This window comes from Vulpes vulpes, chromosome 2, assembly GCF_048418805.1.
Source record: "Vulpes vulpes isolate BD-2025 chromosome 2, VulVul3, whole genome shotgun sequence".
NCBI classification, from domain to species: Eukaryota; Metazoa; Chordata; class Mammalia; order Carnivora; family Canidae; genus Vulpes; species Vulpes vulpes.
The window spans coordinates 146,341,479-146,361,068 of record NC_132781.1 but is presented as its reverse complement, the minus strand read 5'-3'; the positions used below and the strand labels follow the sequence as shown (position 1 = coordinate 146,361,068).

General features: G+C 42.5%; 1 protein-coding gene across 3 annotated transcripts in view; it reads right to left on the bottom strand.

Moving 5' to 3' along the window:
- Positions 1–16,849, bottom strand: part of SIAH1 (siah E3 ubiquitin protein ligase 1) — a 30,670-nt gene extending 13,821 nt beyond the window's left edge. The window contains exon 1 of one of the 3 annotated variants that reach the window (XM_072750286.1): positions 16,729–16,849. The gene's annotated coding sequence lies outside the window, so the exon portion shown is untranslated. Of the gene's footprint in view, positions 1–14,947; positions 15,061–16,036; positions 16,295–16,728 lie in introns of those variants that run through there. The other 2 variants (XM_072750284.1, XM_026014482.2) reach the window with 2 other exon arrangements.
- Between the last annotated feature and the right edge of the window lie 2,741 nt (positions 16,850–19,590).

The following is a 19,590-nucleotide window of genomic DNA, read 5'->3' as shown; positions in this document are numbered from 1 at the left end:
GAAAGAGCCTATGTATACATCCAGAACTCACTTATCCCTGATGCCCCTGCAAGTAGAATGTATTTATTGTTGATATAAACCTTAAAGAGAATTCGCAACTAAGATTTAAAATTCACTTTCAATTAACTGTGATCTGCAATCTTTGACAAAGGAACCAAAGGCAACGGAGAAAAGATAGCCTTTTCAACAAATGATGCTGGAGCAACTCAATATCCACATACAAAAAAACTTAATCTAGACATAGACCTCACACCCTTCACAAAAAATAGCTCAAAATGAATCACTGACCTAAATGTAAACTCCCAGAAGATAATGGGAGAAAATCTAGATGACCTTGGATTTAGTGAGGATTTTTCAAGAACACCACCAAACACCTGAGCCAGGAAAAAAACAAATGGTAATCTGGACTTGATTAGAATTAAAAACATCTGCTCTGCAAAGAACACCCGTCATGAGAATAAGACAAACCACAGACCAGGAGAAATTATCTGCAAAAGACTCATCTGATAAAGGACTGTTATCCAAAATATACAAAGAACTCTTGAAACTCAACAATAAAACTAACAACGACCCAACTTAAGCCTTAACCTAGCCAAAGAAATACAGATGGCAAATGAGCATGTGAAAAGGTGTCCACATCATCTGTCACAGGGAAATGCAAACTGAAACAACAAGAAAATACCCCTACACATCTTTTTAGAATGGCCAAAATCCAGAACCCTGACACCACCAAATGCTGGTGGGCATGCGGAGCAACAGGAACTCTCATTCCACTACTGGTGGGAACGAAAAATGATACAGTCACTATAAAAGGCAGTTGTGACAGTTTCTTACAAAACCATACATACTCTTACCCCTAAGATCTAGTAATCATGCTGCTCGGTATTTACTCAAAGGAGCTGAAAACACGTCCACACAAAAACCTACACACGGGCGTTTTTTGCAGCTTCATTCATAATTTGGAAGCCAAAATTTGGAAGCAACCAAGATGCTGTCCTCTGGCAGGTGAGTGGACAAATAAACTGGCACAACCAGACGGTGATTATTATCCAGTGCTAAAAAGAACTGAGCAATCAAGTCATGAAAAGACACAGAAGAATCTTCAATGCGTATTACCAAGTGAAAGAAGCCAATCTGAAGAGGCTACCTGCTGTAGGATTCCAATTATATGACATTCTGGAACAGACAGAACTATGAAGACGGTAAGAGGATCAGTGCTTGCCAAATGTTTGGGGAAGGGAGGAAGGAATAGGTGGAGCACAGAGGACTTGCAGGACAATGCAACTGTTCTTCTGTACACTCTAATAATGGTGGATACATGTCGTTCATTATGCATTTGTCACAACTCCCCCAACACAGAACACCAAGACTGAACCATAATGTAAACCATGGGCTTTGGGTGAGAATGATGTGTCAGTGCAGGTACAGCAACTGTAACAAATGTATTACTCTGGTGGAGAACTACTGACAGTGGAGGAGCTATGTAGGACTGGGGGCAGGGTTGAGTATGGGAAATCTCTTTACCTTCTGTTCCATTTTGCTACTGAATCTAAAACTGCTCTTAAAAAATACAATCTACTTAAAAACACTATGTAGTGAAATAAATCATTTAATCATCAGAGATATAATCTAAAAAAAATAGATGTACTTCCATAACAATTCTCTAAGTTTTCAAAATGTTTCCGTTTGTAGCATAAGAGTTCCATAATTCATTGATTCCTAGACAGTAATTTCAATTTTTAGTAATGCACTACTGAAATTCATACCTGGAGAATGTGCCTTTTTAGGGAAAAGAACAATGAATTGGTTGATTTCAATCAATCTGATTGAAAAGCTCAAATCTGAATTCCTACTTCAACTGTTACTACACTTTGATACTGGGCAAAACTACAATACCCTGGGTCTCAAATTTCTCATTTGTGTAGGGTGCCTGGGTGGCTCGGTCGGTTAAACACTGATCAGACTCTTGATTTCAGCTCAGGTCATGATCTGAGTCATGAGATTGCGCCCCACATAGGGCTCCACGCTCAGGGTGAAATCTGCTTGTCCCTCTCTCTCTGCTCCTCTTTCTGCTGGTGCACACGCACCCATGCCTGCACCCACTCACTCTCACTCTCTCTCTCTCTCAAGTAAATAAATAAAATCCTTTTAAAAATTCCTCATTTGTGAAACATTAAAACCAACAATAGATTTTTTGGAATTAACTCAGATCAAATACATGGAGATATTTGATATATTAATAACACAATCACTTGGTGATGTTTACAGAGTCATACTAGGAACCTACAACTGATCACTAAATAAAAAAAGACCTGGATTATACAGGATTTTACTGAGAACTGCTGTTTCAACCTGTGTTCATTTTCATAACCTTAATTTGGGACTCTGCTTGAAATCTGATAAAGTTTACAGAGTTTGCTGTGAACAAAGCTGCATAAGCTGGGCACCTATCAACCTGGAAGGAACTGTGTCAGCAGCTTCATATCACTATTTATTTAAGCTTCAAAAAGTAGGCAGTAGCTCCATATTGCAGATGAGGAAACTGAAGATCAGAAAAATTAAGAATAAGTATAGAGTCTGATTCCAAACTGTTTGTCCCCAATCTCGTTTCTTTCAAATAACCCTCAAAAACAGTATAATCTCCTACTGGCGTGGATATTTAGTATCCAAAGCTTCTTTTCAATATATACAAAAATTGGCGAGAAAGAAAGAAAGAAAAAGAAAATTTCCCTAAATCCTTTAGGTTAAATCTCTGGAAGTAGTTGCTTTTTGAATTTTTTTTGTCATCAAAGTGGTAGAATCTGATAGTCTGTGTTTGTCATAAACCATCAGACATTAAATCAAAGTATCAAGCAGCAAAGTAAGAGCAGAGAAACAGGAGTAAAAAAGAAGCTGAAGAGAGTGCCAAATAGGCTTTCTCTACCTTTTTATTTCACACCATACATCACGAAATAACAGAATTTTTGGTAACTCACTTGAACATATGGAAACTTTGTCATGATTACAATACAATCATTACTGTAATTTAATCAAATCTCATAGTGTCTAGATAGAAGTGTCCAATATTCACTGAGTTGTGTCCACGTAAGAATATAACTGTTTACTACCATGATTATGTTTTATATTCTCTCAGGATGTAAAACTGTCACACAGTCCAGTAGATGTTTCCTCTTTTGCTCTCTTAGCATTCATTAAGCTATGTAACCCAGTTGTATACTGTAACATACAACCTATTCAACTCCATATTCCATCAGACAAATATGGTAGGCAAACACACTTACATACACACTCTGGCCAAAAATCTTTGTTTGTTTGTTTATTTATTTCCAAATAGGAACTATTTGGAAATTTTTTGTTTATTTGTTTATTTATTTCCAAAAAATTTAAAGCAGATCAAAACTGGTAGTAACCTATGAAGAGTTAGTGATACTAAGCTATCAGAAAAGAGTATATATTGCTTGGTAGACAGAAGAAATTAAATCAGGTAAAAAGTCATATTATAGTCTTAATGCATTTATAATGATAGTTCGCTCTTTACTAGTAAAAGAGGATAAAAACTGTCAAATTTATGGGAAAGAAATGCCATATTAAAAAATTCATGAAGCCTTTCAAATTAAATAATAGTTCATTGAAATAGTTATAATTTGTGTCTTCATAAGCATTATATTTGAAACTCTAACCAAATCATTTCAGCTATTTCAAATAAGGATATAACACATGAATCAACTTATACTCAAATTTTCCTCATATTTAAAAAACAAAACAAAAATTTTCCTCATACTAAGATCCTATTCTCAGGGGAAGCAGGGTCCACATTTTCCTACAAAAACTGAATGTGTTATATTTTCCTGTGTTCAATAATCTAAAAAGCAGTAGTAGCACATTCTGAATCATCAGACTCCATCTAGTAGCCAAATAATTTAATGCTCCCGTTCTCATTTATGGTCATGCTGGCTCCAAGTCAGTACTACAGTACTGTAATTATGAAGGACTAAAGACAAAAGCAGAAGTCCATCTCAAATGCAAATGATGCACTGGTGTAAAGCAAAGCCCAAATAGCATCATGGTTTTCACTGAAGCATTTATACACTGCTAAGAAAATGCAACACGTGGTGACCACACCAGACAAGGCAATTCTGGTATGTTTTACTCAAAGAACAGCACAACAGTCAATTCCATAACCCATGTTGTTTCAAGACTTCAATTTAGCAGGCAGTATCCAATGATTTAGTAAATTAGTATAATTCAAATTTCACACTGGTCTCGCAGTTTTATATTTAATGTGCAAGTTTTGAACTGTCACCAAATTTAACAGAGCTGATCACTGGCTCCTGTCTGATAAATTCTGTTCACTGTCCCCACACACATAGTTTTCCTAGCTCACCAGCTCCTCCTCAGCTGCCTTTATTGATTCCTGCTCTTCTCCCTCAAACTCTTGACATTGGGAGTTGTCCATGTCCACTTTTCTTCACTTTGTTGATCTGATTCAGTCTTGTAGTATTTAAATTCCACCAACACCTCCAGCCCAGATTTAAAAAACAAAACAAAACCATCCAGATTGCTCTTAAACACAAGATTTGTACATCCAACTTCCTAGATATCCCTGGGGGCAGGGGTAGAGTATGGGTAGAGGGGCCTGTTGAACAAACCTGAACTACTCATTTTCTCTCAGACTACTCCACTCACCACCTTCCCCTCTCTTTTGATGGCAACTCCATCCTTCCAGTTACTCAGTTCAAAAGCCTTGAAGTCATCCTTCTTTTTTTTCACATCACATATCTAAAATCACCCAGGAAATCTTATTGTATCCCCTTTAAAAATATATCCAGAATCCAGCCACTCCTCACCACCTCTACCATTACCATGTAATACAGTCCAAGCACCATTATCTCTCACCTACATCATTATAATATTCTTCTACACAGCAGCCCCCTCCTTGCTTCCATCCTTGTCTCCCACCCCCACCCCAGTATGTTTTGAGCACAGCAATCAGAAAAATCCAGTTAAAATTTATATAAGGTCATGTCACTCCTCTGCTCAATATTCTCCCTTGGCAACCCACATACAATCTTAAACAGCCTGTAAGGCCCTACAGAATATGGTGATTACTCTTTGACTTCATCTCCCACTTCTTTCCCCCTCACTCACTGCACTAGCTTCTTGGTACCCTAAGACTAAGACATTCCGTTGGCCTCTGCTTTAACATACTTTTCTCCTGGATGTACACATAACTAATTCTCTCACCTCCTTCTAATGTTTGTTTGTATGCTACCTTCTCAACGATGCCTAACCTGTCCCCTTTATTTAAAACAGTGACCAGCACTCTGCCCACTGACCCCTCCACTACATGCTCCTAATCCTTACCCATTCTACCACCTTCTTTCTCTTCCCTCCCTGCCCCTCCCCTACTTCTGCTCTATTTTTTTTTTTTTTTCACAGAATCTATTACCTTCTATCAGGCTACACAATTATTATGTTTGTTGTTGTAGTAGTGCCTCGCCTCCTCAACCTGTAGGAATTTTTGTCTGGTTCAGTGATTTACCCCAAATACTTAAAAATGCTTAGCACACACACAGGCTCAATAAATTACTTGTTGGGTGAACAAATAAATTAGAAAGCAAAGCAACTTTGGACTTTTGAGCAATAATATCCAAAGCTGGATGCAACAGAGCAATGCTTTTTAAAGTCCTCAAAGAGAATGATTACTATTCTAGAATTCTATGTGCAACCGAATTATCCTAACAGTGAGGGCAAAATAATGATGCAAAGTTTCAAAACATTACTTCCCATATAAGCTCTCAGGAAGCTCCTGGAGGACAAGCCCTTCAAATTTAAGGGAATGAAGCAAGAAAAAAGGGACAACATGGGCTACAATTAAGGAAGATGTAACTCAGAAGAAAAGTAAGGGAATACTGACCATGACAATTTTACACTAGTGGAAGAAGGCAATGTAAGGTGTCAAGCAACATGAACATGTAGATAAGTGGTAAGGAATATGGGGGCAGTTATTAGCAGTAAGCACAGAGAAAACAAAGTAAACAAAAAAAGACAAGCATTAGCAAGAAAAATTATACAAATTCCTATTAAACAGTACAGAGAAAAAAGTAACATCTTACTATATGGCTCAAATTGTGAATAACTTTTAGAATCATAATAATCCAAATACAAAATCTTCAATGTCACTCAATTAAGAGAGTATAAATGGGAAAGTTTGTACATGTGATGGTAACAGAAAGCCAAGTTAAATCCACAAAAGGGATCCAAAAGATAAGGCCAAAAACTGAAATCTGGATTTAACAACAGAAGCATGTTAGAGACAAAGACAGTAAATACAAAAATAATCAGCTCAATAAAAATAGTCACCTCTAGCAAAGGACACCTAGAGAGGTAGGAGGCAAAGAGCTTTTCGTTAAAAAAACAAACCTAATGGAATATTTTATTTTGAATTATATGTGCATGTAAAACTCCAGGAAAAAGGAAAAAGAAGTTCAAACCTTGGTATAAAGAAACGTCACAAATTGCATGTATTGCTTACGAAAGGACTGAGATTTGTTTTCAAAGATTTGATTCCAAGTATTGGCAAAGCTGTGGGGAAACAGACTTTCCTACACTGTTGGAAATGTCCACTGTGGAAGAAGCTTCTAATAAGATTGGCAGTTTGTTTCAAAATTTAGGAGTGTGTATACTCTTTGACCCAGCAATTTCTTCCAAGTCCCTCTTCTAATTTACACGTTGGCAAAGGTGTATGTATCTGGATGCCTACAGCAATCCTGTTTATAACAGCAAAAAGAAACTGAAAAATTCAAGTTCTATCTTAAGATAGAGACAAAAATATGGTCCATGCGACAGATCGCTATGCTGCCTTCTTTTTTTTTTTTTTTTAATACGACGGAGTCATATCTACTAATAAAAAAATCAATGTTTAAATGAGTGGGTTTTAAAAAAGCCACATAATCTCATAATCCAATTTACAGAAAAGAAAAATATAGTTAAGTAAATATGCACACTGATACGGCTGTCGTCTGTATGTATGCATGCATATAAGAAGAAAAGAAACTGGAAGGGCACACGAACTACAGGATGTGGATTAAAGACTTAAAGGCAGGGATTAGAAAAGAGGAGGAACAAGTCAAGTTTAGAACAGAAACCACAGAGATCAGAGATGGGACCACTGAACTACCAGCACACAACGTATCAAAAACTGCAGGATGTAGACTATAAGCACAAAGGTCATCACTTAGAATTACACAGTTCAAACATGTAGTTATTGACAAGGGGGAATCACTTAATAGGAAAATATCTATAAGGATTTATGTCAAAGAAATTAAAATATCCATGGTTGACTTTTAAAAAATGTAGCACATACACACACAGACTAGAAACTATGCCATAATGTCTAAAAATTATGAAGGATCATGGGAAAGATAAGGATTACATTTCTCTACGTGTTCCTCAAATGTTCCATAAAACATATTATTTTGGTAGTATAAAGGATTAAGTTTCAGTGGATATTTTGTGTTTCCACACTTTCCTGCTGATGAATTGCTGGTGACTTCATAGAAAAATTCAAATACTAAGAAATCAAGAGCTAATTTTGTCTACCTGCCTTGGTGATTTTTTATTTTTTTTTCTTAGATTTATTTTCTTAAATGCCTCAAATATATGGATATTAATAGGGGGAAAAATGGAAACCATCTATTCATATAAAAAAATCTATATATTTCATATACATATTTTAGTTTATACTTAGCATTTTAAAAACTAATTATATGACAAAATTTGTCGATCACCTCTCCAAACAAAATCAAAAGAACACAGTCTGCAGAAATCAATTCACAACTATCTGTATTAGCAAAACATCTGAAGTAGTCCCTAACAAAGCTAACCAGGGTCCTTGACACACACACACACACACACACACACACACACACACAAAGCCTGAACTTTAACCAAACTCAAAAGAGCAAATGTAAAACACAAAGGAGGAAATAAAATAGCAAGAGTTTTGAACAATTAGATTACTCCATTTATTTAAATCAATTACTAAAGTAACCTATCCAAGGTAGTTTTGAAGAAGCTAGTACACACTAAATTTCACTGTATCAACCATCACTAGCTAAGCCTGTAAAAATAACAATAATAAATAACAAGGACAGCATAATACTTCCTATAAAATTCAAGACTGGCATTAAATTCTAATTTTTTTTTTTTTAAAGATTTTATCCATTCATTTGAGAGAGCAGAGTGAGAGAGCCCACAAGTGGGAGGAGAGGAGGGGCAGAGGGAAAGGGAGAAGCAGATTCCCCATTGAGCAGGGAGCAAGATGGGGAGGGGCTCGATCCCAGGACCCTGAAATCATAACCCAAGCCCAAGACAGACGCTTAACCGACTGAGCCACCTTGGCACCCCTAAATTCTAATTTTTTAAGAAAATATTTCTCACGGGCGCTATCTACTTTAAAAATATAAATTTGTCCAAAGGTTTTCCTTCAACCTTCTCTTTCTAGTTCCTCCCATGTGTCCCCCATACCCCCTGCCATTAAAAACAAACAGGGGCACCTGGGTGGCTCAGTCAGTTTAGAGTCGGAGTCTGACTTCAGCTCAGATCTTGGTCTCAGCGTCCAGGGCTGCAGCCCACAGTCTGGCCCCAGGCTCAGTGGGGAGTCTGCTTGTCTCCCCCTCTCTCTGCCCCTCCCCCTGCTTGTGCTCTTTCTCTCCCTCTCAAATAAATAAATAATATCTTAAAACAAACAAAAATCATGAATAAGTTCAACACATCTGGGCAACCTCAAATCCAATGAAAGGTCTTTGTCAATACCATTCTGGTCACTGTGGCTCAAGCTTAGAGAATAAATTGAACCAAAATAGCCTATTTTCTCAGTACTATTCATCTTAGAGTTCCTGAAGATTTATTTAAAAAGTAAAAGTAATTGGGACAATGGTAGCTGGTCACAACAGTGTGTTCTCTTTGTGAAAATCTATCAGGCTATACCTATAATTTGAGCATTTTTCTGTTATCTATTTATGCTATACTTCAACAAAAAAGTTCACATTTAGAAACAAAAATACTATTGCCCTAGATATTCTCTCAAATCTCCTGGAACAGTATCGGGCTTCCTCACTGGCTAATGTATCACAACATCTCTCCTCCCTTCCCCTCTGCTCAGTTTCTCAATGTGCCTATTACATCTTTAACCTACCACAGTCTAGTATTCACTAACTATTCTCAACTGGTGGCTTCACCCATGTTTCCTTTAGAAAATACCACAGAAGCCATCAAATGCTGATATACCACCTCCCCACCCCCACCCCTCCCTTCAGAATGAAGAAGTGACCAGGATTCTGGGCTGCCCTCTCACCTGCTCAGGCATCATACCCCTTCTATTATCCTTTCGCTCTCTACCATCAATCCCTGCCTCTTTTACTACCAGACCATGGCTCTAACACCCAAACATGCTCTAGTATCTCCCATCTAGTTTCTGTGAGACCACATCCCCTGACTTCCCTTCTACCTCGCTGGCTCTTTCTGGATGTCTCATAGATACCTCAAATCCAACAAATCAGAACTTTCAATTTTATTACTATCCTTCTCTCCTATCCCACCCCTTTAAGCTGCCCCACTTGGTTAAACATCACCATATTCCACACAGCTGCTCAAGACAGAAACCACCTAATTCCTTCCTTCCCTCTCTTCTCACATCAAATCCACCAACAAGTCCTGTTAATTCTGTCTTCAAAATATATCTCAAATCCATCCACTTTTCATCTTCACTGCCACCACCTTAATCTAGGTCATAATCAACTATTGCCTAATCAAAGAAACGGCCTTCTGACCGATCGGTTCTCCAAACAACAGCTAAGCTATCTTAAAGTTAAAAGTGAATTATGCTACTCCTTTAATCAAAACCTTCTGATGGCTTCTCAGTATCCTTAAAATAAAATTTACATTCCTTACTTTGACTCAGCAGGATTTGATTCCAGGCTATCTCTCCCTATCATCCATTTGTTTCAGGTAATACTCTCTTCCCTCAACTTCTAGAACAGTAAGTACATGCTCATTCCAGCCCCAGGGCCTTTACCTCTGCTTCTCCCTCACTCTGAAAGGTTCTCCCTTTCCTCCTTTTATCACAGCTTAAAAGTCACCACTTCTGACAGCAGGTTCTCCCTCCCACCCCCTTATTCGTTACTTCAGCACTTTCAACTCCTTTATAGTAGATGGTTCCCCTTATGAATTTTTCCTTTATGATGGTGCAAAAGCAATATGCCGTCCTTTGAATTTTGAATTGTGATCTTTTCCCAGGCTATCAATGTGCAGTATGATACTCTCTCATGATGCTGAGCAGCAACAGCAAGCCACAACTTCCCAGTCAGCCAGGCAATTGGGAGGGTAAGCAACTAGTACACTTATAACCACAGTTTTTCATTTTCAGTACAGTATTCAATAAACCACATGAAATATTCAATACCTCATTATAAAATAGGCTTTGTGTTAGATGATTTTGCCCAACTGAAGGCTAACATAAGTGTCCTTGGCATGTTTAAGGTAGGATAGGCTAAGCTAAGCTATGATGTTCAGGAGATTAGCTGTATTAAATGTGTTTTCAAATTATGATAGTTTCAATTTACAAAGAGCTTATCAGGGCATAACCCCATAGTAAGCGGAGGAAAATCTGTACATATCACAATATGTAATTGTTTATTTCCCTCACGAGAATGTAAATGGTAATATTTAGAGAAAATAAGTAACCTAATAACTCATTTTTTTTAGTTATTTAAACAATTTCTATGGATAGGCAATGTCCTTTTAAGGTACAAAAGTATGTAATGTCCCTGCTCTCGTAGAGCTTAGAGTCACAAACACAACTAAGTGGTAGACACAAGAGACACGTCCAGGTCTGATTCTTCAGAGCCCTGTCCCCTTAACCCCTCAACTATACTGCCACTCTAGCATTAGAATATGGGGAATGGGGCAGGCCACAGCAAAAAGCCTAACAGCTCCTCACATGCTAATGAAAATTAAGGCCTTGGAGAGTTCAATCTACCCAAAGTAGCAAAGGTAGATGTATGAGGGATTTAAGTAGAATCATGAGCAAAGGCAGATTTAAAGTACAGAGAGTATTCAAGAAACAGAGAATCCAGCTTGACTATGTAGGGCAAGAGGAAATGTTGGAAGATAAGGTTAGAAAAGTACATTCTTAAAAAAAAAAAAAGTACATTCTAAGGACAGTGTGAAGGTATTAGCCTGTCAAATTCAATAAATATTTAGTGAGAACAAACTGCATGCCAGAAACAATGCTAAACTCTAGACCAACAAGGGTGGTTAAGACAAAGTCCTCGCAGAGATTGCAGTCTACTGGGAAAGCTAAGTACTAGAGAAAAATTACAGTTCAGGGGGATACCTGTTAGAATGGGGTCAAGCAAAGAGTGCTTAGGAACACAGAGAAATGACACCAATTCAAGATGGGAAGTCCAGGAGGAGTGTATCAGCTAAATGATGTCTAGGCTGAGATTACAGAGCTTAGCTGGAAGAGAGAAAATATGGTGCATATAGGCACTTGCAAGCACATAATCAAAAATGGCATGGAAATAAGAAGAGCACGTTCAGGAAAGGTTGTATACTTACTACCCATATCAAGGAACTTTGGACTTAATACTGAAGTTCTTATATGTTGCCTACATTAGAAAGCTCCCTTCAACTACAGAAGAACTGAAGGTAGGAGAAAGACACCAAAAGCAGACAGACCAATTAGAAGGTAGATTTGAATGTAAATGTGAAAATGAGTGAGAGAGAAGCAATACCAGATTTGAGACAACCACATGGCAACAAAATCAGGACCTGATGACCGACTGAAAATAGAGGGTAAAAGCCTTGGACAGTTGAAAACAATAAAGGTTTTTGTTTTCGACATGCAAATCTTAAGTACCTTGGTACATAAAAGTGGAAAATGACCTGAAGGGAAAGACACTGTCGAGAGAATGAGAAGACAAACCACAGACCAGGAGAAATCATCTGCAAAAGACTCATCTGATAAAGGACTGTTATCCAAAATATACAAAGAACTCTTGAAACTCAACAATAAAACTAACAACGACCCAACTTAAGCCTTAACCTAGCCAAAGAAATACAGATGGCAAATGAGCATGTGAAAAGGTGTCCACATCATCTGTCACAGGGAAATGCAAACTGAAACAACAAGAAAATACCCCTACACATCTTTTTAGAATGGCCAAAATCCAGAACCCTGACACCACCAAATGCTGGTGGGCATGCGGAGCAACAGGAACTCTCATTCCACTACTGGTGGGAACGAAAAATGATACAGTCACTATAAAAGGCAGTTGTGACAGTTTCTTACAAAACCATACATACTCTTACCCCTAAGATCTAGTAATCATGCTGCTCGGTATTTACTCAAAGGAGCTGAAAACACGTCCACACAAAAACCTACACACGGGCGTTTTTTGCAGCTTCATTCATAATTTGGAAGCCAAAATTTGGAAGCAACCAAGATGCTGTCCTCTGGCAGGTGAGTGGACAAATAAACTGGCACAACCAGACGGTGATTATTATCCAGTGCTAAAAAGAACTGAGCAATCAAGTCATGAAAAGACACAGAAGAATCTTCAATGCGTATTACCAAGTGAAAGAAGCCAATCTGAAGAGGCTACCTGCTGTAGGATTCCAATTAATGACATTCTGGAACAGACAGAACTATGAAGACGGTAAGAGGATCAGTGCTTGCCAAATGTTTGGGGAAGGGAGGAAGGAATAGGTGGAGCACAGAGGACTTGCAGGACAATGCAACTGTTCTTCTGTACACTCTAATAATGGTGGATACATGTCGTTCATTATGCATTTGTCACAACTCCCCCAACACAGAACACCAAGACTGAACCATAATGTAAACCATGGGCTTTGGGTGAGAATGATGTGTCAGTGCAGGTACAGCAACTGTAACAAATGTATTACTCTGGTGGAGAACTACTGACAGTGGAGGAGCTATGTAGGACTGGGGGCAGGGTTGAGTATGGGAAATCTCTTTACCTTCTGTTCCATTTTGCTACTGAACCCAAAACTGCTCTAAAAAATAAATTCATCAAAAAAAACTTTTACCTGCAGATAAGAGAATACATAGGTCTAAAGTGTTATCAGCACTGTACATAGTAGTATATCAGGGAATAAATATGTATTGTTAGGCACTGAGGATATAGGAACACAAAACAATTCTTGCCCTTATGCTTCAGATACTCTAATAATTATAGCCATGGAAAACCAAATAGTTTAAAGTGCTTGAGAAAAACTGCTATTTAAAAGTAATGATTAAGGATTTTACAACTATAAAGGGGAGAATTTATCCCCAGTTATTTCTCGAAGGAAAAGGGAGGCAGAAGCAGGATGGGATGAGAAGTCTGATGTTTTCATATATTGGTTTTGTTTTGCTTGTGGGGAAGGTACACACCAAAAATATTCAGAATTTAAACATTAACACGGTGTGTATGGCAATTCCACAATTACAACCAGAAGTCTGTGACATCCCTTTTTAAGCAAATAAAGAAAAACCTGCAATCTTTGGAAACTGGTTAAATCAAGAGCTTTAAAATACGACTTAAAGGGTCACTTTGCAGCGTTACCAAACTTACTGTCACTCTCATTTCGTAAGACTTGTTTTCAAAACACCGTATATATACTGAAAACAAAGTCCTAGTGTTCACCATCACCATGTCACTGCTGTCATAGCTAGATATTTCCTTTAAACTCCAATTAGTTTTAGCCTAATTACAATATTCTTTCGATTACAGACGTTAAAGAATATTCCTCAACATCATTTTATAAGAACTTCTTAAAGTTCAGAGGGAACAGACATTAAGCCAAAGTGAATTAAATTTCTGAGTGTGCTGTTTGTGGAATACTTAACCTGAAAAGTTCCACATCTATTAATTGTACTGCACTTCAGTTTAAAATATTAATAAATCTTACTAAATTACGCTGGAAAGATGCCAACAAGGGGCATTTGAACCAATTCTTTATCTACAGAAAAATTTTCGCAAAGCAAACTTTAGGGCTGCAACTAACCATTCCAGATCACAAGTTTCTTTAATTTCCAGAATGAGAAACTACAATTTGTATAATCCACTTTAAGTCAAAATCTACTTGTCACAAAGTTCTCCCAACAGCTAACCAGTATCTTCTCCTCCACAATTTGAGCCAATTACCTCCCTGATAAAATTACCAGACCATTACATTTATCACAGTACACTTTGCTCTTCCCTTATGTCTAAAAGGGGTTGTAGTTATCTACAGACATCTAACACTCAAAAGGGATTCACGGTTCCACCTTTCCAGGTTAGTTAAAGTCAAGTCCTGGGAATCTAACTGATAAACGTAAAAGCGCTAAAAGGAAACTTAATCACTTTGGATTTTTAAAATTCGGGGCCACACAGGACCTATCCAAATCCCTCACTACAGTAACTTTCCAAATGCCATGATCTCAAAGCACCTGCCCATTTATCATCTATACCTCGTTTTCATTTTGCACAACTAACAAAATGCAGTAAAAGAAAAATCCAAGCACTAACGATGTACAATGTGATTTCACATATTCCGGTCTGGGCACTTCCAACATACCCATCATGCCGAGATAAACTCCTAAGATTAGTTACTAAATAATAATAGCCGTAGCAGCAAACATTTATTAATAAGCACGTCCCACGGGCCTTGCCACTGCTCCAAACCCCTTCGCCTATTATCCTCTCCTCAGTTCTCCAGACAATCCCACAAGGTAGGTAGGTACTGTCCTTACACCCATTTTGCAGATAAGGAAAACGGAGCACAGAGAGGTTAAGCCTCTTGCCCAAGGTCACAAACCGGTGGGGCAGGATGAAACCAAAGCAAGCAGAGTCCAATGCTCCCAACATCCAACTGCTGCTGAAAAGAGTTAACAATTTACCCTTGACAGCCGCTTATCTGGAAATGGTAAATGTTCAACCGCTAGGAACAGGCAGCCCGGTCGCTGCCCTATATCCAGGCTCATGGCTTCTGTGACTTTGACAAATCGGCGACACAATCTGATTTTTCCCGACACACAAACCGGGACTTCTCTGGATGTCAGAGCAAACCAATCCTGAATCCCTCCCAGGCACGGGCAAAGAGCGAGCCACGCCGCAATGCTGCGGCCCGGGTCCCCCACATTCCTAAGTTATCGTCTCGGAGACTCGAGAAAGGGGGCCCCAAACTCCCCGTCCAATGGAGCCCAGGAAAACCAAGGTTTGCCGTGGAAAGCTGGGGCTTCCCCGGCCAGCGGTTTCACGCGATCTGCTCTCTAACGACATAAACAAGGGAGGAGGCTGCATTCCTCCCACCGCACAATGAGGGATCCGGCAGGGAGCGGGAGCAGCCACGCAGCGCCCCCGGGGTCGCGGGCGGGCGGGGGCGCGCGGGGGCGCGCGGGGCCGGGCGGGGGCGGGGGCGGGGGCGGCCCCGGGCCCCGGCCCGGGCGGCGCGGGGAGGGGCCGCAGCGCAGGGCCGGCCGCTGCCCGCACTCAGCTGACCTCCGCCATGTTGGCCGCACACCCCGGGACCCTGCACAACAAAGGCCGGCGCCGGGGCGCGGGGCGCGCGGGGAGCCTCCCCCGGCAGGGCCCGCCTCCCGAGCGCGCGGGGGCCGGGCTGGGCCGGGCAGGGCCGGGAGGGGCCGACCCCCGCCGCAGGGCCCGGGGCGCGGGGCGCGGGGCGCGGGGGGCGGGGGCGGGGGGCGGGGGCGCGCCGGCTCGCGGCGGCGGGCAGGGCCGAGCAGGGGAGGGGCGGGGAGGGGCGGGGGGCGGCGCTCGGCCGGGCGGCCCGGCTCAGCCCGAGACAAAGGCGCCCGGCGCCGGGGGCTGCCCGCGCCCGCGCCCCCGCCCGCCCCCGCCCCCGCCCCAGCGCCGCGAGCGGGCCCCGCCGTCCTGCCCGCCCGCCCGCCGCCATTACCGGCCTGGGCGTCCTCCTCCCGGGGCGCCCCTCGCGGCCGGCTCCTCCCTCCAGGCCGGGCCCCGCTTACCTGTAGGCGGAGAGCGCGCCTCGGACCCGGGTCCCGGCTCAAAGGCGCTCCGTCGCCGCCGCCAACCCCGGGCAGCGCCACCGCCTCCTCCCCGGGCCGGCACCTACGGGACACGCTGGGCCGCCGCCGCCGCCGCCGCCGCCGCTCGAGAGCGCGCCCCGCAACGGCCGCCCCGGCTCCCCCCTGGCCGCCGCCGCCGCCGTCGTTTCGCGCGTCCTCGAGCCCGCCGCGCGCCCCCGCTAAATACCACACACTGCGGCGGCCGCCATGAGGAGGCGCGGCCCCGCGCGCCGGCCGCCCGGAGGGGGCGGGGCTTCGCGGGCGCGCAGGCGCAGAGGCGCGGAGGCGCGGAGGCGCAGGGGCGCTCGGCCCGCGGCGGCGGCGGCGGCGGCGGCGGCGGCGGCGGGGGCGGCGGCCCGCGCGGGCGTCGGGGCATCGCGGGCTGCGGGCTGCGCGGGCGGTGCGGTGCGGGGCTCCGGCTCCTCCGCTCCGGCCTCCGCGGCACTGCCCCGCCGCGCGATGACGGCCGCTGCAGGCTGCCCTTCGCCTCCCCGCGGCCGGAGGCAGGGTCCGAGCCCCTCCCTTGGGTCTGCGCCGCCCTGGGCCGCGCGGACGGGTCCCCGAGGCGTCCCGGAGCCCGGGAGTGGGTAGCCCGCGAGGCGCGCCTTTCCCCCGAGTCCTCCCTTGCTCACCTGGAAGAAGTCCCTCCCGTGCGGCTCCGCGTTTCCATTTAAACAGAAAAATAAGTGTCCTTCACAGTTCTCGGACAGGCGCCGTGTCGAGACCCGAGCAAACGCCGCCGTCTGAGCCGTCCACAAGCTGCATTTCCAAGCAGGAGCCTCCGTAAAGATGCATGAGACCCTCGAAGCCACCCAGGAAGTGGGCTCCCCACGCTCTCCAAACTCCTCACCAATGGGAAGGCTCCTGGGGTGCTGAGAGTTTATTGCTCGCCCTCACTCCACGGGAACTCCGCAGGCTGCGCTCCAAAGCCGAAGTGTACACAGTTAGGTTAGGGACGGAGGCAAGCTGCTGATTTCCGGCTTCGCAGCAAATTGGTAGAGTGTTCTGCGTTGATACCTCTCCTTCTCGACCTGATGCTTTGCTTATTGTGGCTGCTTTCCCTGAAACCGTTAGTACATCCAGTGTTTCTTGAGGTTGGGAAAGTAAGAAACCACGTGTGCTCCTAGCTGCAAGCTATACTGCTAATACACAACGAGGTCCCCCAAAGCCCAAAAATCAGATGAAGAACCTGGGTGAGTTATGTACAGTTAGTTACTGGTGTTCCATCGTTCATCTCTTCAACAATGAATATTTACATAGCGATTCTAATACGTTGGCATGCACTGTGCTTGGACATGAACGGAGCTTACTTGGTCAGGAAGACACTCATTTATTCTTCACTCATTTCACCAATGCCAAGCACAGTGCTAGGTTCTGAGACTACAGAGACACTAGTCCTGCATTCACAGAATATATACAGCCCAATGGGGAACAAAGACATTAATCAATCTCACAAATATATCACTACAACTGTGATAAATGCTACAAAAGAAAAGGGTGGCTGATGCCAAGAAAGTTTATAACAGGCCAGACAGAGAAGATAGGCTATGTGACTTCGTAAGAACTGAAGTCAAAACAAAAACAAAAAACAAACAAAAGAACTGAAGTCTTAGAAGGAATTAACCAGGTTATGTATGGGGTAAGTGGAAGACTTGAACAAGAGAAAAAGCGTTTCAGAGGAAAGCCCTGCAGGTAAGAAGTCTGCCCAGATGCAGGAACTGAAAACCAACCTCTACTGTGGGGTTTTTTTTTTCCCCCTTGGGGAAACAGAGAAGGGACTGAAAAGGCACAAGGCACAGGAATATGGCACAGGCAATGCTGAAACCAATGAGGTACCGACAGAGATGGGCTTTGTGGGTGAAGAGATCCAAATTATTTAATGGACAATACTTCTCAGACTGGTGAGGTGAAAAAAGGATTCACTGATGGACAAAGATGGAACTGAGTCTTGGTTTAGGGGTAAGAGCTGCCCAGAGGAAGACAGAAAGGCTTTCCACGCTGCAGTAATATACTTGAAGGCACCATCACAAGAGCAAATGCCCGAGACTGAGTGTGATGAGGGTGTTGGGCTTGGCTAAGAAATGGGCCAAAATGAGCAAAAGCTGACCAAGGAGAACACTTCTGTCCAGGCAAGAAACAAAGGCCTGAACCAAAAGGTGGCAAAGAGCATGTTGAGGAAGGTGTCAGACAGTTGGATCTGGAGTGAAATCAGTTGGATTGACGGAGGATAGGACGCAAAGAAGAGCAAAGAGCCAAGGTGTCACATCTTTCCAGAGTTAGGTTCTAAACGCCACCCATAAAGAAAAAAGTGTAATCGAAATAACCTGTAAAACTCCTTTGAATTGACCATAAATTACGGTCTACATTATCTGTTTATATAGTCTCATACCAGGTATGTATGTATAAATCACCAATGTTACTTACACAAAATATAATTTTACAGTATTCCTGATTACATTATTTAAGCTGTAGTTTCCTCTCACTTTTCTGTCTTTTTTTTTTCTTTTTTTTTAGAGGTTGGGGAAGTTATAAGATCAATAGAGCTCAGTTTCACTCCAGTGTGGAGGAAGCTTTTCCATTTTCACATATGATGCATTGGGAATAGTCATGTAGCCTCATACTGGGCACAGGCTCCAAGCGGTCACTTTCTAGCCCTATGGGAGAAGAGCAGCACTGGAGTATTGCTCCCCAGAATTTATTTGCCTCTACAAATGATGCAATGGGCATTAACTAAAGAAAACTTGCCAATATGACAAAGTTCCAAACACCCTGCTTTGCCAGAATCAAATTTTGGCCCGCTCACGTCCCTGTCCCTTCTCTTATCCAACAGCATTTTGTCCATCTGAAAATAACAGAGTTTCACCTGGCCCACTGCTGACAGGAGGGAATTCACTTTATTAGCTGGTGGATTCTTTTAAGCTGCAGAGGTTCCCGGGACAAAGTGTTCCCTGGAGATACTACACACAATCTCAAAGTGTTGGATCTTTTACGTCAGCTACTCAGAGGCAACTTCTGCCCCCTGGAATTCTCACACTTGCTTTCCTTGGCTTGGTTGGTGCCTGCTCTCAGCTAGAAGAGTCAAAATTACTTCTTCCTTCTCCTGCTTCCTGATTATGTAAAACTAATCTCGTTTGATTAATTTCATCTCCACGAATCTTAACTAGATTTAGGAAGGGCTCAATCTGATTTAGTGCATTCCTATTGGAGGTCTGAATGGAGGATCGGATTGGTGGGGCATGCATATCATGACTATAAATGTTAAACATTGGAAGGAAAATAGCCCAGTTGTGAAGTAATTAGGCACCCGTTTCTGAATAGAAAGACAGCTCTACCTCCAGGACAGTTAATCTGTAGAAAAGCGTCTTGTAAACTGTAAAGCTGACCCCAGTAGCGCTCTGCGTGATGGTATTTCGGGATGGGTGCTAACTAAATATTTTCAGGCCATACAGGGCAAATATTTGAGGGTAGGGAACCTTCCTATTCCCCTCAAATCA